Here is a 22,170-nt window from a genome sequence, read left to right on the forward strand (position 1 = left end):
AGTGTCTTTCACAGAACTTAAGTTAAAGGAAAAACCAGTTTCTGACCCTCAGTGCCATAGTACCGTAGCAAGTTCGAAAGCAAGCTAGCCAAATTGTCAGTTGTTGTGAAAAGTGGAGCAACTATGCTTGGGCGTTTCTCATTTCCTCAGAATGCCTTTGTCCTACTTGGGCTACTCTCTTATCCCTTCCTTCCTTCCTTCCTTCCTTCCTTCCTTCCTTCCTTCCCTCTTGCCATCACATTGCTCCTTGGCAAAAATGACAAAACCCTACAAAATCCCAGCTGTTGGCATTTGATCAGGCTAAAGGGCTTTACACTGTTGTGTTTAGTGGCAATAACCTATTAAAGTTGGTAAACATTGTGATCATCCATGCCTGGTTGGTAGTCTTTTTTTCTTTTTTTTAGAGAAACAAGTGTATGGCACAAGCGCTTTGCGGGTTGCTGTTCCCTTGAAAAGCTGTTAAAATCTGAGGGATGGGAATTTGTGTTTCAGTGACAGCTTTTATTTCCAATCATATTAAAGGGGAATTGTGTAATCTGCTGAGCTGTGGTCAGGGCCTGCGCTCTATGCATTGTGTCAGAGAGTCTTTATAGCCAGCTTGTCTCATACGATACCCTGCAAAACAGTATGCTGAATTTTGTTCCGATGGCGCCCTGCTCATTTATTCCAGTTTAGTTCGAAGCCACTGTCCCCTTCCTGGCAGGTGCTCAAGTTCATTGAACTGCCAATGATAAATATAGAGCTTGTTAATGCAAAACTTGCACAGGCAGGGCGGAACTGTCCAAAGGAAGATGCCTAAAGACATGGAACAATGCAAAACTTGCAAAAATGGATGGAAATTCTTGGCTCTCAGCTGTTCCTCCTGAACAGTGGCCTGGGTTCAATTATGATAGCTAAAAGCGAAGTTGGTGGTGTGCTACTTAGAAGCCATTTAAAAACCTGATAAAACAAGAGGTTTTAAATAAGATTCCCAGTGGACAAAGATCAGGGCTATATAACATTTTCCTTGGCATTACTCTTGTTGCAGGGGGATGTGGATCTTGTGGCCTTCCAGGTGTTGTGTAATAAAAGACAGCCAGGCCACAGTTTACATGTATACATTGGGTCCAGGAAGAGGAAAAGGGGGGGGGTGAGAGGTCTCGAAAACTAAACTCTGCAAAAGGAAACTTTGAGTAAATGGTCCTCTGTCAGTGCCTTGGCTCCCTTCATCAGGACCAGTGTTCGAAATTAGTTAGGTGCATTTTGCACTTGGCTTTTGTCCAGTTGCGAACAAGTGAAGATGCCTGAGTGCCAGGATAGTGCCTGACACCACCAAATTCTATCAGTTATATTTTACAGTATTCTGGAACCAAAATGCTTTTTTCTGTGTAGCCGGAGCAAGAGCAGTCACCACTAAGAGAAAGAGGTCGGAATAGACCAATATACGGTATATGTGGACTGTCCCTCGATCAAGTGACTTTTCTTTAAGTTCTCAAAGCTCTAAACCTAGCTCAATGTTGTCATCTGAACTCACCAGATGTTTAACTGATAATCAACCACAGTCAGTCCATCATTTGAAAAATAAGACTTTAGAGCCACCTTGCCCCCAAGTGGCAAGTAGGCATTCCATTTTGGCAACATGTGCTGCTCTGGTTTGCCAGAAGTGGCTTTGTCATGCTGGCCACATGACCTGGAAGCTATACGCCGGCTCCCTCGGCCAATAATGCGAGATGAGCGCGCAACCCCAGAGTCGGTCACGACTGGACCTAATGGTCAGGGGTCCCTTTACCTTTACCTTTAACCCTTGGCTTAAGGAGCCTTGGCTTAAGGAGTTTCTAACGCTGATCCAGACCTTACAGAAAGGTAAGTTTTGGAGTGAAACGGCAGAAACAGAACCCAAGTCAAGGATCACTTCACCAATAAAAGAATGGAGCAGACTGCTTTGACATTTTGTGAAGTCAGGAAGCATTGCTTAGCGTTGCAAACCTCTCAGGTTTTGAGTCTTTTTAGTAATGTGGACATAAATGCACGTGTGAGATACTCAGTATGTCCTGCCTGTGTGTCTCACTGTCTGTTGCAATTTGCAATCGAGGGTCCCCGGTGTGTGTCTCACCATTTTAGGTAAAGGAGATGACTCTGACAGAATGGGACTTCTTGATGACATCCCAGTTGGTGGAACATTGTCCCCAGAAATCTTCGCCTGCTGTTGTCCTTGATTGTTATGAAGACCTTTTTGTTTGTTTCTGTGGTGCAGTTTTAATTCTGCTGACTGTGCAATGCTGGTCTCGAGACTTTATTTTTTATTTTTTGCTTAATTGGTTTTTGTATTGCTTTTACTCTTTTTGAAAACTGCCCTGAGAACAATTGAAGGGCACTATATGAATACAGTGGCACCTTGGGTTTTCAAACGTAATCCATTCCGGAAGACTGTTTGAGTTACGAAATGTTCGAAAACCGAAAACTCTACGGAAAACTCAATACAGAAGCCATGTGGCATGTTTGACTTCCGAGGCGTGTTCAAGAACCGATGCATTTACTTCCAGGTTTATGGCGCTCGAAAACTGAAATGTTCATCAGCGGAGGTGTTCAAAAACCGAGGTACCACTGTACTTAAATTTTTGTGCCAGCCTCCGACTCTCTTTATGCCATCTTCCTTTTTCTCACCTGCCCTTGTTATGAAGCACCCCTAAAAATACCCAGCTTTTGCTGTGATAGCCTGCACCTCTTCAAGTAACAAGAAAGGAGACAAAGAAAGGAACAGGGGTCTCTTGCCAAAGGTGTTTGGGGTCAGAGGCAAGTTTCTGCACATAGGTGCCAACTCCCAGAATGAAAAATCCGGGATTGGCAGCAGTGCGGCACCAGAAGTTGCGCTGCGGCCACTTTGGAACTGGGCAGAGCAGCACCAGAAGTTGCTTCTACGCATGCTGTGCCCATTTCCAAAATGGGTGCAGCGCCAGAAATCGCTTCTGCGCATGTCCAGAGACTCCAGACATGCGCAGAAGGAGTCTCCCTGGGCCGGTAATCCGGGGGATTTACGTTTTTTAAAAAAAATCCGGGCTGCCAGCGGGAAACGGCTGGAAAAACGAGGGTTTCCTGGGGAATACGGGAGACTTGGCAGCTATGTTTCTGCAGGCATCCCAATTAGAGAAGGATGAGGCATACCTGCTGTAGGAGGACCCATTTGAGCCAGGCAAAGGCATTCATGGAGGGCACAAAGGAAGGGTGGTGGAGAGTTTGGCCTTTTCAGAGTCCCCAGGGCCACAAAGGAAGACCTTGGATGGGCACATTTTGTCCTCTGGGGCGGTAGAGCCTGAATGTGTTCTGACCAGAGTGGAGTTGCTGTTGGAGATTCATTCCCTGTGTCTGCTGTCATGGGATTGTTGTCTATCACATGATGATATATGTTTACATTCCACAGAGTGGGAAGTGACGGAGACAGGATGTTTGTGTTTCGTGAAGTGGGACTATTGTCCTTTGTTCACTTTCTTTGCTGTCTGATGCTAGAGAGAGAGGGAACCATGTTGCAGTGCTCCTTGTATGTTTATACGTAAATAAAAGTAGATTAGCCAAAATGCTGAGTTGCTGAGGTCTGTTACGCAATTGCGCAAACTCTGCGGATCCGTAAGTGTGCTGATGTCGGTTGGGATCAGTTGCTGTGATGTTCAGGCTGGAGAAAGCTTTTGAAGCTACCGAACGATCGACCAGGAGGGAGGGAACATGCCAGTCGGGCATGTGTCTCTGCCAGGGTCCTACTCATGAGTAGGAGATCCTAACAGTTGCACCAGTCATTTGGTGGCAGAGCCTCCGTTTGGCACGAAAATATGTCGCAGGTTCAAGCCTTGGCATGTTCAGTTAAATGGACCAGGTAACAGATTATGGGTTGAGAGCCTCCTCGTGTCAAAAATCCTGGAACCTTAATTAATTCGTTTATTGTCTCATTTGTAGATCTTCCTACATGGTTCAGGAAATTATGGTCTGGAGTCAACGTTCCTTTACTGCCAGCAAAAGGCTTGTTGGGCTAATGTGGGGGTAATGACACAATATGAAATCATTACTATTTTTTGTATATAGCGCCCTTCATCTGAGGATCACAGAGCGGTTTGCAGTCTAAAAATCCAGCGCGACAGTTGCACCAGTGGGAAGTTTGTTGTACAAATGGGGGTATTGGGGTGATACCAGATCGCTGAACAACAAGACACGAAAACTGTGCTGGCTTCCTGTGCCTTTTCTCGCGCAAGCCATTCTGCTAGTGCAACTAGCACACCGCTTTTGAACTGCTAGGTTGGCAGGAGCTGGGACCGAGCAATGGGAGCTCTGATCACCAAGCCATAGGCTCTGTGGTTTAACCCACAGTGCCACCCGCGTCTCCGTTGGGGAGATAGAATGTTCTAAAAAACTCACTGGGAGAGACATACTCTCTCTCTTTTGGTGATCAAAACCAGAATCGCTTTTATTTGTTTCTGCTGCTCCCACACAAAAAAAGCCATGATTCCACTGAACTTGAAAGAGAAGTTGCACAGGAAATTACTTGCATTGTATTTTTAAGGTGCTTTTTAAAAAATGTTACTAGAGGCCACCATGATTTCTGGACTTGAATGGAAGGCTTCTATACATCAAAGGCCTCCCTCTTGACCATGAACTGCTAATTTTTATGGTGCATTTGAAATCCCTCTCCCTTGCCATTTTTAAATTGGATTGTAAAAAATAAAAAGAAATGCAGTTGTAGCCCCTGGTCACAGAAACCTAGAACTGGGAATTATTTTTAAAACACGAGCATATTACTGGCCTTAAAATGAGAGAGGGAAGAAAATGAAATCCATATTTCATGAAAGATGCATGTTGAAATCATGAAAGGAGATATTTATAAGGGAGCCACAGCTCATTTAGGAAGGATGGAATTCTTCCTTTAGTCAAACCACATGGTTGGCAGCTAAGTGATCTGTCAAATGATGTAACTGTGTATCTACACAAAGCACTATGCCACTTCTTTTCTGCTTTCAACCACTGTTGGAAGTGCTCCTACAGCTAGCATGCTCTACAATAAGGTCCAGTCGCGGAAGACTCTGGGGTTGTGGCGCTCATCTTGCTTTACTGGCCGGGGGAGCCGGTGTACAGCTTCTGGGTCATGTGGCCAGCATGACTAAGCCGCTTCTGGCGAACCAGAGCAGTGCATGGAAACGCCGTTTAGCTTTCCGCTGGAGCAGTACCTATATATCTACTTGCACTTTGACGTGCTTTCAAACTGCTAGGTTGGCAAGAGCAGGGACTGAGCAATGGGAGCTCACCCCATCGTGGGTATTCGAACTGCCAACCTTCTGATCAGCAAGCCCTAGGCTCTGTGGTTTAACCCACAGCGCCACCCGCGTTCCTTATGCCCTACAGTAGCAGTCAGCAATTAATGGAGGACCGGCCCTATCATTAGGTAAAGTGATGTGTCTGCCTCCATAAGAAGACCCCAAAAACCCATTACTGAAGTGTCCTTTTCCCACAGTGGTCAACCTAGATGTCTATGTGAAGCCCACAAGCAGGTCCTGAGCACAACAGCACCCTCCCCACTTGAGATTCCCAGCAACTTGTATGGTAACTTTTATTATTTTATTATTTTTTAGATTTGTATACCACCCTTCATTTTTAGATCTTAGAGCAGTTCACAACATGAAAATACAATATGAAAAGGACAAGATGCATAATAAAAACTAGAGCAAAAACAAACCAATAAACACCCCCCCCCAAAACACATTTAAAAGGGTATAGGATGTTAACCTGGTTGAAGAGCAATGTTTTCACTTGGCACCAAAAGGTGTATAAGGAAGGCACCAGGCAAGCCTCCCTGGGGAGAGCATGCTACAAATGGGGAGCCACTGCAGAAAAGGCCCATTTCACGTTGCCATCCTCTGCAGCTCCATTTCTAGAGAGGCTTGCAAGCAGATAATGAAAAGGCACAGCAAAGGCCTTGTGTCAATAGGCAGGGAGTTCCAAAGTGTAGCTGCTGCCGCTGGTGATACCACTGCTGCACTGGAATATTTGTTACAGCGGTGGGTGGGTGGGTAGGGCGATCAACTCGTGTTGGAGGACAGAACTGAACATCACAGGGCCTTCTCTGTACCCCTAAGCCAGCCTCCTGCCCCCAGATGTGGTGAGGGGTTCTGTACTATTGCTTGATGGAGATGCTGGGAGTTAACCCTGGAATGTTCTCTGTGCCAAGCGTGTTCTGCAGCTGAGCTGTTACCTGCTGCTGAGGGCCTGGATTAGGCCTTTGCCTGTGTCCCTTTGTGCAGCTAGAACAGTTAAACCCATGGGATAAACAGTGACCTTGAAACCAGGACGAGAAGTGCCAGATTGCTGTGGATATCTGAGCCTGTTTTGCCTTGAGATCTGCTTATTCCCCTTCATAAATATCATCCTTGGAAGCCCATCTGTAATACAGGGGAGGGTTAACTTTTAACTGGGAGCAAGAACTTTTCGGCAGAGGAAAGAATCCCAAGGGGCCTCCTCTGCAACATCTTTGGTGTTCAGACAGTAAGTAGACAATGTGGTTTTCCAGGGGATAATCTGTTGGCTTCCGGTTCTGTTGCGGTGTTTTATTCTTTTCACTGCTGTGATTTTATTTCTTCCTTTCATGAAACCGATGTGTTGCTTGATTGTAAAAACAAAACAGAACTCAAAAAGTGTAAAGCAAATACAAAAGTGTAAAGCGATACAACTATTTGTAAAAACAGTTAAAAGCAACTATTTAAATTAAAACTGAACTAAACTAACTAACTGAAACATGTCATTCTACACATCTGGGTAGAAATGTTTTTAGTAGGTGCTAAAAAGGCGCTGGACAAAGTGTGGACTTTGATTTTATATCTGTTAGTCGCTTTGGAGAACTGTTTGAAAGGAGCGTCTCCACCCCCATCATTCAGCCCGGATACTGAGATCCAATGCTGAGGGCCTTCTGCCGGTTCCCTCATTGCGAGAAGTGAGGTTACAGGGAAACAGGCAGAGGGCCTTCTCGGTATTGGTGGCGGCCCACCCTGTGGAATGCCCTCCCATCAGATGTCAAGGAAATAAGCAGCTATCCTGTTTTTAAAAGACCTCTGAAGGCAGCCCTGTTTAGGGAAGTTTTTTTAATATTTAATGCTGTATTGTTTTTAACACTCGATTGGGAGCTGCCCAGAGTGGCTGGGATAGCTCAGCCAGATGGGAAGGGTATAAATAATGTATTATTATTATTATTATTATTATTATTATTATTATTATTATTATTACTGTATTATTATTATATACGGGTATTCTATCTGCCCTGCAGCTACAAGGTTATGAAGTGACTGGGAATTTATAAAATAATGCAAGGCATAGAGAAAAGTTTTTCTCTTCCCTCTCATAACACTAGAATTCACGGACATCGAACGAAGCTGAACACTGGAAGATCTAGGAGAGACAGAAGAAAGTGCTTCATCATGTGGTGCATAGTTAAACTCTGCTGCCACAGGAGTCAGCAATGGCCATGAACTTGGGTAGCTTTTCTACACTGGGGTGGCCATGCCCACAGAATGGAAGATGGCAGGATCTTTTGGGGAGAGCTGGTTTCAGGCACCAGGCCCACTGGCAGACTAAATGAGACGTGGCGGCTGGCAACATTAATCCCACTATGAGGTTATAGCTTTTTTCACCTCGTCCTCCCATTCTCCATTGGGATACTGAAACGCTATCTGTTTAAGGACACAACCTCCTTCTAATTCACCCAGCCTTCTATTCAGCATTTCAGTTTTGCTGTCCCTTGGGCCACAGGAAGCTGCCTTATACCAGGGGTTGGCAAAGTTTACCTCGCCTGGGCCGGTTCACTTCAGTGAAGATTGCTGTGTAGGCTGGATTGCATCTGCGCAGACGTGATTTGTGGTGTCTGCACCTGCGCATATGTGATTTGCAGTGCCGCAGAAGCGAGTCCCTGCTCCGCACTGCACAAGTTTAGCGCAGCACGCAGGGACTCGCAGAGCGGGTGGCTCAGTTCAGGGGCAGTTTGTGGACCGTTTAAACGACCCCCGTGGGCCACTTGTGGCCCATGGGCCGCAGGTTGCCGCCTCCTGCCTTATACTGAGATCATTGGCCCATCTAGCTCAGTAATGTCTGCACCGACCAGGCAAGGACCGATTTCAGGCAAGGACCGTTCCTGGCCATACCTGGAGATGCCGGCTCTGTGGGGATCCCCTGCAGGTGACCACAGCGCCTGGTGACAAAACAGGCAGGTTGTACCTCCGTAGCAGTGACCAGTGGAGGAATGACCACTGGGAGGAGCGCAGAGAGAAGAAATTCCGTGGTGCATCTGCAACAGCACAAACAGAGGCCTTCATCTGCCCCAGCTGCAACAAAGCATGTCTCTTTACAGCCACAGCAGGCGCTGTAACTCTCCAACAATTTGACTTCAACCTCGAAGGCACACTATTCCATTGTCTTCTGAGACACATGGATGCCAACAAAGGACAAATTCATGAAGGATAAGGCTATCAGTGGCTATCTGCCATGATCGCTATGTTCTGCTTCCATGCAGTAATGTTTCTGAATGCCAGTTGCTAGAAACCACAAGAGGGGAGAGTGCTCTTGTGCTCAGGTTCTGCTTGTGAGTTTCCCACATGCTTGTGGGTTTCCCACTGTGAGAACAGGATGCTGGCTTAGATGGGCCATGGACTGGATCCAGCAGTTGGTTCTTATGCGCAAGACATGCTTAAGAGTTTCACTTACACCCACACCCATTGGTTTCTCCCTATATACACCCAATGGGTATCTTGGCCTTTCCTAAACCATGCCTTTCTCTGTTTTAACCCAGGGAACTTTAGCCCAGTTGAAGGCAAGAAACCACCATCCGTTTTGACTATGAAACAAAATTAAAAAATTCCTTCCAGAAGCACCTTAGAGACCAACTAAGTTTGTCATTGGTATGAGCTTTCGTGTGCATGCACACTTCTTCAGAACCTTTTGACTACGGTTAAGCATTGCTCGGTCCCAGCTCCTGCCAACCTAGCAGTTCGAAAGCACATCAAAATGCAAGTAGATAAATAGGAACCGCTATAGCGGGAAGGTAAACGGCGTTTCCGTGTGCTGCTCTGGTTTGCCAGAAGTGGCTTTGTCATGCTGGCCACATGATCTGGAAACTATACGCCGGCTCCCTCGGCCAATAATGCGAGATGAGCGCGCAACCCCAGAGTCGGTCACGACTGGACCTAATGGTCAGGGGTCCCTTTACCTTTACCTTTAAGCATACGCGGGTTAAACCACTGAGCCTAGGGCTTGCCGATCAGAAGGTCGGCAGTTCAAATCCCCGCGACGGGGTGAGCTCCCATTGCTTGGTCCCAGCTCCTGCCCACCTAGCAGTTCAAAAGCACGTCAAAATGCAAGTAGATAAATAGGAACTGCTACTGCGGGAAGGTAAATGGCGTTTCCGTGTGCTGCTCTGGTTCGCCAGAAGTGGCTTTGTCATGCTGACCACATGACCTGGAAGCTGTACACCGGCTCCCTTGGCCAATAACACGAGATGAGCGCCGCAACCCCAGAGTCGGTCACGACTGGACCTAATGGTCAGGGGTCCCTTTAAGCATTATTGGCAACATCCAGCGTTTTGTGAATGAATCTCCACTGAATGTGCCAGATCCTTCTCCTTGCAGGTCCCCACAGGTCCCCAAATCTGCTCCAGGGCATTCTCCAGGTTCTGGGTCTGTTTGGATGGACAGCACTGAATATTTTTTACCAGGTCAGGATTAGAAAAATGCTCCTCTCTGCTAGCATCCCACTTATTTAGGTTTCTGTTGGATGTTTTCTTTCATTTCACAGGGGAAGCAAAACATTCCCAGCAACTGCCTGGATAGTTTACTACAGAGCAGGGTGATAAAGCTTCTAAAGGAACAAACACCATGTTGGCTTAGAAGATAGTGGAAGACGTCAAACGTGACTTAAAAACCAGCTTTTGGGAACTGAATTTTAAAATAGCCTTGCCTGCAGAGGTAAAGTTATGTCTGATGGGCTTCTGATGGCCTTGATATACCACGTCACAGCTCCGAGTGCAAATTCACATGTGACTGTGCCTTTAAATAAAATAGAATCCGGCAGCCTTGGAAGTCTTTATCTTTTAAAGCCCCTTGCACAGGGTGGGGGCAAAGTGAAGCTACTGAAAGAGGCTGGATAATTAGCACACTTGCATCATGCCAAATGCAAAGGAGATGGAATGATAAGGTATAGTTGGGGTTGCGATTCAACTGGGGGAGCTAATGGACTGCTCCAGGCAACTGCGCAATAAAAATCTAGTTATGAATTTATCAAGAATGCCAAGATAAAGAGCTCTGAAGGCAGTCAACGGGCAAAATTATTGCTCTTTTCACCTTGTCCTCCCATTCTCCATTGGGATACTGAAATGCTGTCTGTTTAAGGACACAACCCCTTCTAATTCACCCAGCCTTCTACTCAGCATTTCAGTTTTGCTGCCCTTTGGGCCACAGGAAGCTGCCTTATACTGAGATCATTGGGCCATCTAGCTCAGTAATGTCTGCACTGACTGGCAGCTGCTCTCCAGGATTTCGTAGAATCATAGAATTGGAAGAGACCACAAGGGCCATCCAGTCCAACCCCCTGCCAAGCAGGAAACACCATCAAAGCATTCTTGACATATGCCTGCCAAGCCTCCGCTTAAAGACCTCCAAAGAAGGAGACTCCACCACACTCCTTGGGAGCAAATTCCACTGCCGAACAGCTCTTACTGTCAGGAAGTTCTTCCTAATGTTTAGGTGGAATCTTCTTTCTTGAAGTTTGAATCCATTGCTCCGTGTCTGCTTCTCTGGAGCAGCAGAAAACAATCTTTCTCCCTCCTCCATATGACATCCTTTCATATATTTGAACATGGCTGTCATATCACCCCTTAACCTTCTCTTCTCCAGGCTAAACATGCCAAGCTCTCTAAGTCGTTCCTCATAAGGCATCATTTCCAGGCCTTTGACCATTTTGGTTGCCCTCTTCTGGACACGTTCCAGCTTGTCAGTATCCTTCTTGAACTGTGGTGCCCAGAACTGGACACAGTACTCCAGGTGAGGTCTGACCAGAGCAGAATACAGTGGTACTATTACTTCCCTTGGTCTAGATGCTATACTCCTATTGATGCAGCCCAGAATTGCATTGGCTTTTTTAGCTGCTGCATCACACTGTTGGCTCATGTCAAGTTTGTGGTCTACCAAGACTCCTAGATCCTTTTCACATGTACTGCTCTCAAGCCAGGTGTCTCCCATCCTGTATTTGTGCCTTTCATTTTAGGCAAGGATCATTCCTGGTCATACCTGGAGATGCTGGTGATTGAGCCTGAGACCTCCTGCATGTGGAGCAGATACTCTGCCCCTGAGCTGTGGCCCCATATAGAATCATATATTCATAGACTTCTCGAGTTGGAAGGAACCCTGAGGGTCATCTAGTCCAATCCCCTGAAATGCAGGAATTACCGCTAAATTTGAAACTTGATTCACTTTCTCTGCTGTGTATGGAAGCAGACATGCTTCACTGAGTCAGTTTCGATGAACATATTCGGACTCTTGCGATCAGAAGATCTAGAAAGAAGCTTTTTAAAATTTCAGCAGGCATGTACATTTTGTAACATTTTGGAAAAAAAAGATAATTATGGTTTAGTATTGCTTTTATTTTGAATTGCATATGGGTGGGACACAATAACCTTGTAAGTGCCTATGGCCTCTAAAGGTCTTAATCTAGTAGTGCTTTTTTATTTTTTTATCTTGTTAAAAAAAAGAGAGGTGCTGGTAGTCATATATTGATAAAAGTGCTGTGGGTGCCAGCACTAAATGGCTCTTGTAGGCAGAAAAAAAAGGTAAGGCAGGTGCCAATGTTTGCGGTTGCAAAATAAGTCTCCAAACCCCTCTGCCTTGCTGTTTTACAATCATCTATATGAGATACTCAAGCCTCGGAGTTGAACCAGCTGGGATGATGCGCTAAGTCTGGCCTATGAAATATTCCTCCCCCCCTTTCTTATGAGCAAAATACATGTATGAGACCGAGATGCACTGCTTATGCAACCTGATGACTACTGAGCCCATGGTGCAGTGTTTCTGCGTGTGAAACCCATTCACATGCATGCACAAAGCGCATCTTCAGTTGAAGCCAAGGGCTTTGACACTGTCAGCGGAGCAGCTGCTGAAACAAAGTCAACTGAAATTGAAATAAGAGGCCAAAAAATATTCATCCTTCTAGGTGATCCATTAAGTTGGCGAAACTGAAATTACCCCTCCCCACAAAAAAAGAAATTAAGTCTCTTATCCTCACCCAGTGCCTGAGACAGAAGCTACCCCTGTAGTCTTCCCTTGGAATATAAATTTGTGCGAAAGCATCTCTGTCTAAAAGATAATTTTTTTGCAGCGGGGCGAAAACCACCCTTTTGCAGGTCCTACAAATTCTGATCCCAGCATGACTTCAGCACCAATTGCATTGCATTTCACAAAGCGACCACATGATGGTAGCAGAGAATAGGAAACCACAGGTAAGAAGGCACCATTGACATCCTCCTTAGAGTAGAACACTCAGCCCACCTTCTCCCACGCTGATGAGAGCAGGGCGAGGTTTTAGATCTGCCACTTTGTTGTTGTTTAGTCATTTAGTCGTGTCCGACTCTTCGTGACCCCATGGACCACAGCACGCCAGGCACTCCTGTCCCGCACCGCCTCCCGCAGCCTGGTCAAACCCATGTCCGCAGCCTCGAGAACACCGTCCAACCATCTCGTCCTCTGACGTCCCCTTCTCCTAGTGCCCTCAATCTTTCCCAACATCAGGGTCTTTTCCAAGGATTCTTCTCTTCTCATGAGGTGGCCAAAGTATTGGAGCCTCAGCTTCAGGATCTGTCCTTCCAGTGAGCACTCAGGGCTGATTTCCTTCAGAATGGATAGGTTTGATCTTCTTGCAGTCCATGGGACTCTCAAGAGTCTCCTCCAGCACCATAATTCAAAAGCATCAATTCTTCGGCGATCAGCCTTCTTTATGGTCCAGCTCTCACTTCCATACACCACTACTGGGGAAACCATAGCTTTAACTATACGGACCTTTGTCGGCAAGGTGATGTCTCTGCTTTTTAAGATGCTGTCTAGGTTTGTCATTGCTTTTCTCCCAAGAAGCAGGCGTCTTTTAATTTTGTGACTGTTGTCACCATCTGCAGTGATCAAGGAGCCCAAGAAGGTGAAATCTCTCACTGCCTCCATTTCTTCCCCTTCTATTTGCCAGGAGGTGATGGGACCAGTGGCCATGATCTTGGTTTTTTTTGATGTTGAGCTTCAGACCATATTTTGCGCTCTGCCACTTAATCACTTCTAAGATTGCTTTGCCTGTTACCAGCCCATACAATGAGAGGGATGAAGTCCATTAAGATTCAACACATCCCATTTGCCTTGGAATGGGTTGTCCTGCCTGCTGGCTTTTCACAAGCATCTGATTGGCCATTGTGAGAGCAGGATGTTGGAGTAGATGGACCATTGATGGGACATCCAGCAGGCTCATCTTATGTTCTTAGTCGGCTGTCGTGTTTGTACTCTTCAAACTAATCCACCTGCTAGCAACTGAATGGTCCAAAACCCAATTCTTTCTCTGTGTTTGCTTCAGGGTGGATAAAAACCAGTGATTTTTAATTATATCACATTTTTTGAAATTTAAATTGGATTTTTAGAATAAAATGCTTTTGGGGGGGGAAATCTTTCTAAAAATAGTTTTCTATTTAAGTCACATTATAGTCCAAAGGCCTTTGTTGTTGTTGTTCTTTAGTCGTTTAGTCGTGTCCAACTCTTCGTGACCCCATGGACCATAGCCCTCCAGGCACTCCTGTCTTGCACTGCCTCCCGCAGTTTGGTCAAACTCATGTTCGTAGCTTCGAGAACACTGTCCAACCATCTTGTCCTCTGACGTCCCCTTCTCCTAGTGCCCTCAATCTTTCCCAACATCAGGGTCTTTTCCAAGGATTCTTCTCTTCTCATGAGGTGGCCAAAGTATTGGAGCCTCAGCTTCACGATCTGTCCTTCCAGGGAGCACTCAGGGCTGATTTCCTTAAGAATGGATAGGTTTGATCTTCTTGCAGTCCATGGGACTCTCAAGAGTCTCCTCCAGCACCATAATTCAAAAGCATCAATTCTTCGGCGATCAGCCTTCTTTATGGTCCAGCTCTCACTTCCATACATCACTACTGGGAAAACCATAGCTTTAACTATACGGACCTTTGTCGGCAAGGTGATGTCTCTGCTTTTTAAGATGCTGTCTAGGTTTGTCATTGCTTTTCTCCCAAGAAGCAGGCGTCTTTTAATTTCGTGACTGCTGTCACCATCTGCAGTGATCAAGGAGCCCAAGAAAGTAAAATCTCTCACTGCCAAAGGCCTATTCATCAGGAAATAAATATTTGTTATAAGTTTTCCATGTGTGCTAAAACTCAGTCTAAGTTTTGTTTTGTTTTGTTTAGCCACATCAGTTAACAAACATGGATACATATGCTATAATGTTATTGTCTTAGTTAAATGAATTGTTTAAATTGTTATTAAGGAGATGGTTATTTTTCTCCTTCCAATAAAGTACAGCAGAAAAGTTGTCCAAATATAAACAGTTAACTTATCAAACCTCACAAAAATTTCATAATTATCTGTCTATGTATTTCTAATAGTATAACCAAATCAGTAATTTTTTGATATAACTGTAAAAACTACTCTGAAAATTTATTATTCCGAAAATGAAACCTTCATCTGGTTGTAAATATTAAGATTATACGAGCAAGAATGAGTCTTTGTATAAAAAATAATGATTTAAACCAAGTCTTACTGACTAGTGATTTAAATCATTAAATCCACCCTGGTTTGCTTCCCCCGCTGCCAGGACCATTCACTGTGCAATCCAGGCTTTGGGAACCTGGTGTCCTTCAGCTGTGCTGGACTACAAATCCCATCAACCACAGCCAGCACACCTGATGGGACTTGTAGTCCAGCATATCTGGAGGGCACCTGGTTGCAAAGGCTGGTCCATATTTAATTCTGTGTCTTCTCTCAGAAGGTGGTGAACTCTCCTTCCCTTGGAGGTTTTTAAGAAGAAGGTGGATGGCCTCCTGTTGTGGTTGCTTTAGTTGAGATTCCTGCTTGCAGGGGGTTGGACTAGATGACCCTCAGAGTCCCTTCCAACTCTACAGTTCTAAGGTATTGCAGTTTCCTAAGTGTACATACAAAAGAAAACAGGTGGTATGGGAAAGGAGCCGTACACTACCAACCTCTAACAATAGGTGGTGCTGAATTCTTTGAAATCTCTCTCTCCTCCTCTGTATTTGCAACAGTCTTCCCCACCATTGCGTCCATGCATGATAAAGGCAGACCTGATCTCTTATAATTTGCAATATTTCTTGCAAATCAATCCATAAATATGAACAACAGAACGGAAGGAAAACTAAGCTGGGATTTATACGAGGAGCTTGACAGTTGCATACCAATCTCGGTATTGATTCTGTATCATTATATTACAAACCCCATTATTGCATGGGGCTGTATTCTGCTAGATGGAGAGGAGAAAAATAAGAAGAATCTGTTTCAAGGTTATTACACTCTTGTATATGTATACAAATCTATATTCGCATCAAAGCAGAGGGAAGATGCCCCAGTCCTGAGCAAATCGTTGAAAAGGGCATTGGGCAACCATGCTGGGCTTTCGCTATTCTGGGTTAACCTGATCTGATAGCTACCCCCCCCCCGGTGTTAGGAACACCCCAGATTCTAGACAATGAGTGGTTAATCTGTGGCCCTCCTATTGTTGCTGGACATATGTTATCTCTGATCCCTGGTCAGTGTGATGTAGCAGTTAGAGCAGGCATCCCCAAACTTGGCCCTCCAGCTGTTTTGGGACTACAATTCCCATCATCCCTGACCACTGGTCCTGTTAGCTAGGGATGATGGGAATTGTAGGCCAAAACATCTGGAGGGCCGCAGTTTGGGGATGCCTGGCCTATGCTTCTCAGTAAGGTGAATGGAAATTGTGTAAACAACAAACAAGCAAGTTGCAGTAATACCAGAAAAAAAGAATTTCTTATGGTGACCTGACTCAATTTTTAAATTTTTATTTAAAATATTTGATTAATTTTTAAGAAAAAAAGAATATAAACATGAATATTTAAATTCCCCCAGAAACCTTTGTTGTTTACTCACGGTAGTTATTGAATTTACATGTTGCCCTTCATCCATAGATATCAGGGTGGTTCACAAAATAATAAGAAAAGACAAAAACACAACATACATAATAAAAACAAAACAACAGCTCTCCACCACAAACCAATAACCCCCCCCTGCCCATTCCCACAAACACATTCAAAAGACGATACAGGGTGTTATAGCTAATGGGTGCCAGTCATTTGAGTATTTTATAAAAAGAGTGCCAGGTCTCAACACAATCGCCCGTATCAGGATCTGACTCCATGTTGTCCTCAAAACAGCCCTGCTAGGTAGGTGAGGCCGAGAAAGAGAGAGTTACTGGCCCATGGTCACTCGATGGGCTTCATGGTCAAATGGGAATTTGAACCCACCCCCTTCTTTAGCCAGCCTGAGGTGAAAAGGCAAGATGGCGGTTTCCCCATTCCACGTATAAAAGCCAACTTGACTGTCAAGTGGCTGGGGAAACCCAGTTAGATGGGCAGGGTTTATATAAATAAATTATTATTATTATTATTATTATTATTATTATTATTATTATTATTATTATTATTATATTCAATACTGGTGTGATGGGCAGGGCCCATGAAGTGGGCTGAGGCAGCTGCCTCAGGCGGCAGAACTGCAATAGCATGCCCTCCAACATTTCTCCAATGAAAATAGCTCTGGGCAGCTGCACAACGCATATAAAAACATAATACAACATTAAACTTTTTTTTAAAAAAACTTCCCAATACAGGATTGCCTTCAAACGGCTCAGGAGTCTGATAACTCCATACCCTCCAACATTTCTCCGATGATTATAGGGACATCCTCAGGAAAACCGGGACATTCCGGAATCAAATCGGAAACTGGGATGGCTTCTCTAAATCAGGGACGCCCCTGGAAAATAGGGACACTTGGAGGGTCTGCAATAGGAGAATCGATAACGGAAGATCACCAAAGAACTCCACAACAATAGGCCATAATGTTTCCAAACCGTGTGTTCTGAGTGATTTATTATTATTATTAGTTAAATTTGTATACCACCCTCCATCTGTAGATCCAGAGGCACTGGCTTGGACCCAAGATTGGGGGGGGGAGGGAGGGCAGCGTTGCGTCACACGCGTGATGTGCATTGCACACCTGTGATGTCACACGTGAGACGTATGTCACGCAAGGAGTCCATATATCAGAGAATTTCCCCGCTTTCTTGTGAGCAGGGAAGCTCAGTTTCTCATCCGTTGCCAATTGAGCCGTGTCTTCTGGTCGCCGTACGATTTCGGTGTGTGCATGTAAACCTCTCTTTTTGAAATGCTTGGTGCATAGCTGCCCTCAGTGCGCAGATGTTACGGAAGCCCCACAAGAACCGTGTATATTTTTGGAACTATTTCATACCGTCCCTTCCCTTGAGGGCATCAACAGGTTTGCTCCGAATAAAGGAAGCAGGTGCGTAAATAATACTGAAGAGAAGGTACCCCATCGTTTTGGCTTTGAGCGGCTCTGTCCGGCCTGTCCGCCACCACAGCTCAGGACTCTGGTTTCCGAAGGGGCATTGGGTCAGAGGTGAAGGTCCTGCCGATAGCGTGTGGGGAGAATTAGTCCCTTTGTGTTGGCGAGGCCGCCAAGCCAGGGAGCCCGAACCGCTTCCATTCAGGAGTGACCTTTCCGTGACCGAGACGCCATTGAGCGCCCGGGTCCTCCTTAGGTTTCACCTGAAATGTTGTTGACACAAATAGAACCGGCTGTGCAGAGAAGCTCAAAAGTAAGGACCTCGAAGGCCCATGTTGTTTGAAAGTCAAAGAAAAGCGGAACAAGCTGATTGTGCGGATAAAGATCTTTTGGCATGCTAACCAAACCTTTAGCTAACAATACTAAATGCTTACAAAAGCGACCCCTTCGGTCATTTACGGGTAATAAACTATTAATTAGAGCATTGTCATAAACTACCCTCGACCTCTCAGCCGACACAATAGCCCATCCCGAGTCTTTTGTTCTCTGCCCCCTGATTCCGGCATTGTCAAATGTTGGCTACAGGTGAGCCTGGGCCTTCTCGTGCTTTGGGAAAGGTGAAGCCTCGTAACTTGAGGATGTTCACCAACTTCAAAGCTAATTAGTTTCAAATTAAATTTTCCACTCTGCCAGGCCAGGCACAATAAGAGAGATCTCAAGACACAAGAGGGCGTCTGGAAAAGGGGGGGGGAGAGAGGAGGGCAAAGAGAAAGTGTGTGTAAAAGAAACAGCAGGCATTTAATATGTATCTACGAGGACTAATTGCGGAGAAAATAAAAAACAGAAGAAGTATCTCTTAGGTTCTTGGGAGCTGCTGTCTCAATGGAGTGACGGCAACCTGCATCACCCACTCTCTCAAATGTTCCTCTTTATTGTCAGGGATGAATAGGGGAAGAGGGAATCACCCTGCTGCCGTCTTGACTCTTTCGTTTCCCCCTTTTCTTTTTACCGTCAATATTATTGGTTTAATTTTGTGATGGTCGTATAAAATGAAAGGGAGGAAACCTTTTCAGCCGAAAGAAAAACCCAGTCCCCAAATAAAAATGCAAGCCACTTTCATGCCTGGAGGGTGTGCGGTCTGTGGCATATTTACTCAGAAGTAAGCCCCGCTGTGTTCAAGGGGCTTACTCCCTCATTGGTGTGTTCAGAGAGCAGCAGCCTCTTACATGTTCTGCAGAGAGAAGGGCTGCCATACGTCCAGATTTTCCAGGACTTTACAGTACTGGGATTTCAAAGGCAGAATTGATGTCCAGGGGGAATTTTCCAAAAGGCGGTGCGCTTTGTCCTGGATCTTAAGCAAGCAATCGAAAAATCATGGTTATCTTTGTAATAATAATTTTAAAAAGCTCAACAACTTTGGCATTTGTCTAAAAAAAAAAAAGCCCAACAATTTCGGTGGTTTCCTAAAAGAAGTTTTTACTTTTTGAAATATGGCGGCCCTAGCAGAGAAACCCATTCTTTTGTATCACATTCCTTTACCCCTTAACTTCCTGACCCTGGACCCTGCAGGAAGATGGTGGCTGTCCTTACTACATCTAACATAAGTCAATGTCATGGTCTAACTCTGTGCTGTGTGAAGAAATACCATACAGTACTTCCTTTGGTCCATCCTGGACTCTGTATTCAGTTACATTGGATGCCCACAAGTTCTAGTGTTATGAGACAGGGAGGAAAACTCTATCCAATTTCTCCACCCCATGAATAATTATATATACCTCATACATATCTCTTCTCACTCACCCGAAATTGGCAACCTTCTCCTTACAGGGGAGCCGCACAACCCCCCAGATAAGGGGCTGCCCTTCTCTGAATATTTCCCAGCCCTACAATATCCATGGTGACTGTGGTTGATGGTACCAAAAGCCCTGATCTATACTTGCACCAAATTCCTTTCCCCTTATTGGCATTAAAGGTAAAGGTAAAGGGACCCCTGACCATTAGGTCCAGTTGCGGACGACTCTAGGGTTGCGGTTGTCATCTCACTTCCGGGTCATGTACAGCTTCCGGGTCATGTGGCCAGCATGACAAAGCCGCTTCTGGCGAACCAGAGCAGTGCATGGAAACGCCATTTACCTTTGCGCTGTAGCTATTTATCTAATTGCACTTTGATGTGCTTTCGAACTGCTAGGTTGGCAGGAGCTGGGACCGAGCAACGGGAGCTCACCCCGTCGCGGGGATTCGAACCGCCGACCTTCTGATCGGCAAGCCCTAGGCTCTGTGGTTTAACCCACAGCTACGTTTGGCATGCACACGAAAGCTCATACCAATGACAAACTTAGTTGGTCTCTAAGGTGCTACTGGAAGGAATTTTTCAAATTTTGTTTCATGGTGACTGTGGTTGATGGTACCAAAAGCCCTGATCTATACTTGCACCAAATTCCTTCCCCCTTACTGGCATTAGGGTGGTTTTAATACTGACTTTGTGCTGCTGTGTTTTTGGTAGCATTTAGATGGTTCTATGTGCAGATTTCAATTGTTTATAATATTTCAGAGCACTGCGGGTTGTCTTCATTGCTGGGAGGGGATCACTGTGTCTCACTGGTCAGCTACCACCCACGGTAGCCCCCGGTCAATAAAGCAAGTGAAATCCAAGGAATAAACCCTACAAAAAAATAAATCTGGTTGGGTGGCACCTTGTACGCTTCCTTGCGGCAACACCTGGCACCAAGCTGGTGCCCAACCTATTGCTCTGCTTTCCTTTGGACCACATCAGTGAGACGTGTGTGTGTGTGTGTGTGTGTGTGTGTGTGTGTGTGTGTGTGTGTCATCATCTGGGCAACCCAGGGCATTCCAAACACACTGCCCAAGTTTGCACCCCGGAGAGCTCACGTCAGTGCTGTAAAATTTATCTTGCATATTGCCAGAAGGCTGTAAACCACTGGGAGGCCTGAATGGGATATAAATGTAAAAATAATAGTAAAAACAAAGAGCAACAAAAGAGTACAGTGGAACCTCGGTTTACGAACACCTCGGTTTACGAATTTTCGGTTTACGAACACCGCGGACCCATCTGGAACGGATTAATTCACTTTCCATTACTTTCAATGGGAAAGTTCGCTTCAGTTTATGAACGCTTCAGTTTATGAACAGACTTCTGGAACCAATTGTGTTCATAAACCGAGGTACCACTGTAGTAGAAATACTACTACTACTTAATAAATGACTTCCAAAGAGGTGGCGTTTCAGAAGATGCCACCCTCTGGAGGCCCATAGCTCAAAATTTCCTGCAACTGGTGGTTGAATGCAGAGGCCGGTTGATTTTTCACTCGCATTTCTTCTTTGCTCTCTCGTAGCGAGGCTGTAATTGTTTGTAAGCGGTCTTGGCACTTCATGAAGTACAGTATGTGTTTAATGGGTCGTTAAGCCATGATAAATAACCCTGCTGCATAGATAGGTGCATCGGAGGCTTATAATTACACAAGGAGAGGGTAATCTTGACCGTGTTGTGGAGATTGGCAGAAGGCTTCCGCTGCTAACTGAGCTGCCATTGGCCTAAGAGCAGAGCAGAAGAATTATTGGAGCACATTTGAGCCTGTTAACATCAGAACCTGACAGACTACTGCTCACCTATTCCGGTGTTGTCTCCTCTGACAAGCAACATCTCGGACAGAGGCCTTTCGCAGGCCTGGATCTTTAGAATCAGGATAGCCAACTGGTCCTTCCTGAAGTTGTTGGACTACAACTCCCATCATCCCTGACCATCAGTCATGCTGGCTGGGGCTGATGTGAGTTGGAGGGTAATCCCCCCCACCCTGCAAACTGAAGTCACACAAACTCACCCTGGGACTTTCTATAGGGAAAGGATATGCTCCATCATTCAGCTTTGGGCCAAGATCTCGCGTGGACAGACATATGTTTGGTCTTCCTCTCTGGATTCTTTTATCAGCAAAGGCTTGTTTATTTAAGAATGCATAAACAGCTTCTAAAGGAACGTTTCCGATGAGGTATGCTACAAAGTTATTAGAAAACAGAGTGTATAACTATATGCAAATTATATATACCCAGCAAACATACCTTACAAACATCAAATCACGTTCCTTCATTATAAAATGCCTGAGTCATACTTCAGGGAAGGCTCCCTTTAAAAAGATGTCTTCTTGTAGCCTCCTAAAGGTAAGAATGCTAAGCGCTTGCCTAATTTCATTCCAGAAATCCGGAACTGCAATGCTAAAGGGGGCCAGTTTTTAGTGGGTCACACATATCTGTAGGCAAATGGTTCTCCTAGCGATGTCCCATCAGAGGAACACAGTTGCTGGTCAGGGGTCTATGGTGAAAGCAGGGGCATTGCATGAACTCATAGCGCCACATGCCGGGGGGCCGGGGGGGACTGGAGGCCATCATGCATTTGAAACACATGGTTTCCTCCAAAGAATTTTGGGAACTCTAGTTCACCCTTCAAAGTGTTCCCAGTACCCTTAACAAACTACAATTCCCAGGAGTCTTTGATTCTGGTTACAGGTAGGTAGCCGTGTTGGTCTGGGTCGAAGTAAAATAAAAAAATTCCTTCAGCAGCACCTTAAAGACC

Source organism: Zootoca vivipara, chromosome 10, assembly GCF_965207765.1.
Source record: "Zootoca vivipara chromosome 10, rZooViv2.hap1.1, whole genome shotgun sequence".
Lineage (NCBI taxonomy): Eukaryota > Metazoa > Chordata > Lepidosauria > Squamata > Lacertidae > Zootoca > Zootoca vivipara.